This window comes from Priapulus caudatus, unplaced genomic scaffold, assembly GCF_000485595.1.
Source record: "Priapulus caudatus unplaced genomic scaffold, Priapulus_caudatus-5.0.1 Scaffold247, whole genome shotgun sequence".
Classification (NCBI taxonomy): domain Eukaryota; kingdom Metazoa; phylum Priapulida; class Priapulimorpha; order Priapulimorphida; family Priapulidae; genus Priapulus; species Priapulus caudatus.
Window position 1 is genome coordinate 90,193 of NW_014577308.1, and position 6,779 is coordinate 96,971.

A 6,779-nucleotide genomic window follows, 5' to 3' on the forward strand; every position below is an offset into this window, starting at 1 on the left:
AGTAAGTGTCAGATAACCTTTTGACCCTCAAGAAGGAGGGTTAAACATGGATTTGTTGACTGTCTGTTAGAAAGAATTTGACTGCCGGGTTTGCTAGTAGAATCTATACATGCCTGGATGTATGAGGCTACAATGTCACATTGAAATTTCCAAAGCTAAATTTGGTTAAAGAAGGTTTATGCTCCTTAAATCGTATAATTTCTATGGCATTCTGTACTGTCAGTATGTTACATGTAACGTATGCCACTGCCAGTGGCTACTGCCAGTGCATGTGTTGGTGGTACTGTGTAGTTTTTGCCTGCCTTAATTGTTACAGGTGGCAGCTCTCTATTGCAGCCTGTAGGCTTGCGTAGGTAAATGGATGAGTGCTTACCTATTTCTGTCTAGCAAATAGTTGTTGCTACTACGTATGATGGGAGCTTCCATCTTTAATCTGAAGACACTTAAACGTACGCGCCATCTCGTGGCAACTTTCATAACGATCCAACGAACATTCCTTTGAGAAGGTTCCTGATACCATCCCTGTGCATTCCACTGTTTCGGCGTGTATGTGAACACATTTGGGACTAACAGGGTTTACTAGAATCCCACCACTCCACCACAGAGTCACCGCAGTAGACGTTAGATGAGCGCTGTCGCTCCGCGGCACTTGTTTATATTTTGGTGAGGGTTATATTGGGACAAACAATCAGACCAATCAGAGCGAGTCTATCAGGCCTCCTGCAGCGCCACAGATACAAGCGAGAACCTGGGGCTATTGTAAGACTCGCTCTGATTGGTCTGATTGTTTGTAAATGGCCGACGTAATTTACTAAAGTTAATGAAGCAAGGTTTATGAAAAACAATCTTTCAAGAAGTAAATAACGATTGAAGTGAATGTATACACATATCAGTAGCAAGGTAAAGCCATGTAGAAGGGAACGATTTTTTTCGCGCCAATAGCGGCGTACGGGCCGCATTCGCAGCGCATGCATTTTGCATGCGATCTCACGAAATTTCAATGAACCCTGTTCTGTCCCAATATAACCCTCACCAAAATATAAAAAAGGTTATGTTGGACAGAATTATTCGGTCTAGGGAGTCGCCTACGCCTACTCCCTAACCCGAACCCTAACCCTAATCCTAACCATATCAAATAGTGACCGTACGGTCCGGTGTACCCAGGGTACGTTCCAGCAGTACCCTAGGGGACATAGACCCTATGCCCTATGACTATGAGCATTAATATTAGTATAATATTAGTAACGCTGATAGGGTCTATGTCCCCCAGGGTACTGCCGGAACGTACCCTGGTACTAAATACTACTATCTAATATGCCGGACCGTACCTCGCCTACTCCACTAACGAGTCTAGGGAGTCGCCTACGCCTACTCCCTAACCCTAACCCTAACCCTGACCCTAACTCTAACCCTAACCCTAACACTAACCCTAACAATATCAGCTAGAAAGTTACCAGGGTACGTTCCGGTATGCCGGACCGTACCCAACACAGGAACTTGAAGCGTTTCAACTGTAAACACACGCCGCCGCCATTGCGCGCACACTGACACATAAATATATGGCCGAGGCTATTCGCCCGACCGTCGGGCCAATAGGGTATTCTTTCTATTCGCCCGACCGTCGGGCCAATAGGGAATTCTGGCTATTCGCCCGACCGCAAAATTTTTTTTTACAAACTGAAGGATTTAGCGCCTTCTGATTGGCTGCTTCGATTTGCTTTGACTGAAGAAAACGCAGCCGGCTAAAGGGTGGTAGGATATGTTTACGTATAGGCACTTCTAATTTTAACAATATTTTTACGATCTATTAAAGAATGATGCAAAAACCCTAAAAAGTGCCCTAACCCTAATAGCTATAGATAAGTACAAGTTTTCTGATGTATTTTCCATAAAAAAGCATATTTTACTCATTAATATAACATATTAATATTACTATAAATGCAATTATTGTCGCAGTGTTGCAAATAGATAGACGCTGCCGGGAGCGACGATATTTCTAGCAAGGCAATACACCTACCTGATCCCAACGCTACCACCGCCCTACCACAATTCCCATTGTATTAAAAAGAATGTATAATAAATTTGATTGTAAAATTAATAGTTGTTATTAAGAATGCTTGTAAATAAAATCAGTGGTAAGTATTTGGTTAATTGGAAGAAAATGTTAAACAAATAAAAAATAGAAAAATACAGAAAACAGCGGAAAATAATTAAAACAAAACAGATTGGATGCGATCCACCGACCTTGTTCGATACTTGCATTCTGCCGCTGTATACCTACGCTATTTACGACATATGTATGTGAGAAGTTTTGGATGTGTGCTATGGTTAGGATCGACTCCACGTTAGCAGTGTATTTACTCTTACGCATTGATTCCTATATAATAAATATAATCAGGAGTAAGGATAATATATATTTATCTTATCCTGATATTATAGAGATCAGTGGTCTTACTGCTACGTAAAATAAATATTTCGCGTTTGCCGTTCGAACTGAGTATCTATGTTCTATCTTTTTTATGCCCGGACTGTCGGGTCTATAAGAAAACGTGTTCTATTACGCCGACCGTCGGGCCAATAGTCAGCTTATATAAAATATAGCAGGTGAGAAAGAGGCGACTGCGCACCGGATGTTGACGAACTTCGCCGCCTTAACACATGGGCGAAAGTATCGTTACCATCCGTGGCGCAGTAAGCTAGCGGAAACGCGAGAATTTCGTCATCTTTGTGTGATTTCGCGGTGACAGACAGCTGCGGTTACCGACAGAGACATTGTTTTATGAACAAGTGAACACTGTCTTGAAGGAGAAACAAAGATGGAAGCATGTTGGATGTGTATTTGTGTTGAAATCGTGAGAAAATGCAGCGAGCGTCGACGCGAATTTTTGCGGATCAGCGCTTTCTCACCTGTCTAGGATATTATAGTATTAGTTTAGTTGTCAGCTAAGTGTGTGCGCAAATGGCGGCGGCGTGTGTTTACAGTGAAACGCTTTCAAGTGCCTGTGGTACCCAGGGTACGTTCAGGCAGTACCCTGGGGGACATAGACCCTATCAGAATTAGTAACAACTAGCCAACTAACTAAACAAATGGTGTGTAAACATGGGTGTGTAAACGCTACTTTGAGCGTAAATACTGCCCAAGGGCCAAGTTACGGAAAATATCATTCATCCAGCACGAAAACACCGGCTCGTCGACCATCATCGCAGAGTTATCTGCAGACGACTCACTCCCATCGATATCACCAACTACACAAATTCTAGCATCGTCATACTCATACAGCAGAACCACTCTTTACACACTTCCAAGTCATCGTCTTCCACAGTGCAACAAAGTCATCGTATCTCAGTCCATTTCGCTAATCACCACGGAAGCGGATGTTCGCAAATGTGACGTCACACTGTAAGCGTTTCCGGAATTACGATTTTTAAAATACGAAGTCAGAACCCCGACATTATTCGTAAATAACACATCAAAAACGCAGGAAAAATTATTAGTTGTTAAAATATAATATATAAACGGTATTTATCTGAGTCGAAATATGCAATATGTAGCTATTATTTAACTGCGCAACTTGAAACTTTAATACTTATTGTATTTCATTATATTTTATTGTTTTATTATTTATCATTTATTTATTTATTTATTCAATTCATCAATTATTAATAATTAATTTTATCTTACTTTATTTAATTCATTTATTCACTCATTGATTTTATTTCATTGATTTATTTTATTATGGAGTATAAGATTAATTGATTAATATATTTATTTAGCCTACAGATTTAATCTAAGCTTATGAGATATCTCATCGTTAATCAGGTTTAGGTAATCAGGAGAGACATGATACAAGATGCGTGGCACAGCTCTTGCTGTGATCCTGAGCGCTGCGCCGTGATGAGAACGCGCAAGTTCCGTGGATATCGCGCACGCGATCCGCGCGGATGTTCAAGTATGAAGCCGCTGTCCGCAGTGGAGACAGTGCGCCAAAACTTCGAGCGCCCGGCGCACGTCTCCACAGCGGCGTCAAAGCGGATGGTCTGTAAGCTTTTTAGATAGAATGACAATGATTATATGGACGATATTCTAAGAAATTTGAAATTATAAACAGTAAAAAAATCGCTCAGTCATGCTCCAGATTAGCCACAAGTTCCATCTTCGCTTAAACCACACATTGGCTACTTTCCTACGACGACGTGTAACAGTAGGACAAGCCTGCGTGCAGAAGATTCAGAGATTCAAGATTCAAATAATCTTATCTTGTGACATAAGACATAATTTACATTCAGTATACAACGATACATATTAGAATGAAAGGTCACAATACAGTAATGTGATAGATATAGGCACGGGGTGCGAAAGACCTCTTAGCGTCATCACAAGTCTGCCACCCCTAAAAAACAAAAATATTATATATTAAAACAGCACGCTTGAATCATATAATGACTACGAGGTTCAAGTTAATAAAGCTATTAATTACGATTAAGATCTATCTAGGTATACAAGAATCGACAAATATACACCAACGTTGGTAGTACGTAGGATGCAAAGTTCAAAGGTTGATTTTGATTTGAGTATTAAATAAAAGTATTTATAGCAGTGGTGAATTAGATGAGAAAAAAATAAATAAATTATACTAAGTAGATAATATACTCATATATTATCAGGCACACGTTCATAAACATAGCTTACAAAGTTCATAAATTAATGTACAGCATATAACAACATCCAACTAGACGTTATAACAATACATAGGTTATCAGTACTACAACTTCTACCAATATTAAGAGTACAGGCAGACAAAAGTTCAAGGTATTTGAAATACTATAATAGTTGCTAATAAGCTGATTTAATAAGATAAAAATATTGAATTTGGAAGGGTAAACTCTTTATATATACAGGAATGTGCAATATGGACGCTCCAGTCTATATTATCTTACTCCTGATATAACTAGATAGTCTATATATAGATAGATGGTACCACTCTCATGGTGGCTCAGCTCACTGCGAGTTGCTGTGTCAAACTGATGCACCATCACAGAAAAAACACAATCCACGACAGTGACGACATTACCTGGAATATGAATACGTTGTACTGATATCGCCGCGTTTACCGAATACTCTGTAATTACGTCGGAACCTGGGGCGCGAAAGAATCTTTACCCCCTTATTTATTTTCATGAGCTCCCGAGCTATTGCCCTTGCTATATGTCATTACTGATACGCGATAAATGTAGGGAATCAACATTTAAGAGATACAGTAAAACTCGAATAAGTCGACACTTTTGGCACCAGCATATTTGTGTCGACTTGCGAAAATGACGACATACGCGTAAGTCATCATTTTGTCAACTTATACGTAGGGCTCCCTGCCCAGGCACCCGTCACCCCTACGCAGTCATAAACATACTCCACACACGACGTCAGTTCGAACCACATACATAGCAGACATGAAACAATAGGGTCCGTACATCATTCAACACATTGGTTTCGCATCGAAATTGATTACACGTTTGGACATTGCAGGACATTTGCGGTGCACGTCTGCCAAATTTTCTTGGAACACTTGCTGAAAAAATACGGCAATTCCGCGATGCCGTACTAGTTAGTATAGCAGAATTTTCAGGGAGTCACGCGGACTCCTGCATTTTTAGCTCATCTGACGTAGTCAGATGCAGCTTGTAGCATCGCATGATCATCCGTCCGTGCGTCCGTCAACAGTTGGGCACAAATCTTAACTGCTCGACGTACGGTCACGATATTCGGGACCTGGGGGGGGGGGGGTAATCCGAAAACGAGTTGGGATGTTGAAGCTGGGGGTCAAAGGTCAAAGGTCAAGAGGTGTAAAAGAAGGGGAACATTCCATCCTTAACTTAAGGGATAGGGAGGAAATGCAGAATTGCGGCACAAATCTAAACGGCTCGACCTAGGCTCGTGATAGTCGGTGTATAGCATCATGGTAGGAAAAGCCATCACTGTGCCGAAATTGGAGGTCACAGGATAAAGGTCAATGGGGCACAGGGCAGATTTTAGACATTTTCTGAGGACATGGTCTGACGGAGCGATTGAAAAACTGTTTTGTTTCAGCGTTGACCTATTTTTTTGGCTTTATTGAAAGTGACACTTACTCTTTGCATGTCAGCAGAAAGTACATTTCATGGTGGATAACCTTTTGACCCTCAAGAGGAGGGTTGAACATGGATTTGTTTAGGGCCTACTGTTAGAAAGAATTTGACTCTGCCAGATCAGCCATTCTCTTTCACATGTCTTTATGCATGATAGCAATGCACTCCACTGGCAGCTGCAGATAGCAGCAAGCCTTGCAATAATATAGTTGTAAACAAATTGTTTACTGTGGTTGGCACGGCAACAAGCGTGAAGCGCCTGTATCCTAAACTTCTGCAGTGCATAATTCACTGTAGGGGGCTTATATTGAGCCATGAATGGGTGGGACGATGTATAGAATGACAAATAGACTAGTAGAAGGGATAGAGCCTGTCTGCATGTAGTGCAGAATTGAATAGAATAAAGGCAATATCATGCCACGATACTATATGAGACCTACAAATTAACTGTGATATGTTTTCGTTTATAGGGAAGGTCTGGCTCTGTATTTAACTACCTTTTGTGCATGGGGAAAGATATGGCCCAGTTGTCATTGCTGTGGTCCAGTGAGTGTAAATAGCAAAATGGAAGATAAATGTCGGTTTCACCTCCCCCTTCCCTAGTCCTCCTCCCTAGAAACGCACACGTCCATCCACCCAGGTCGTGGCAAGGTTAG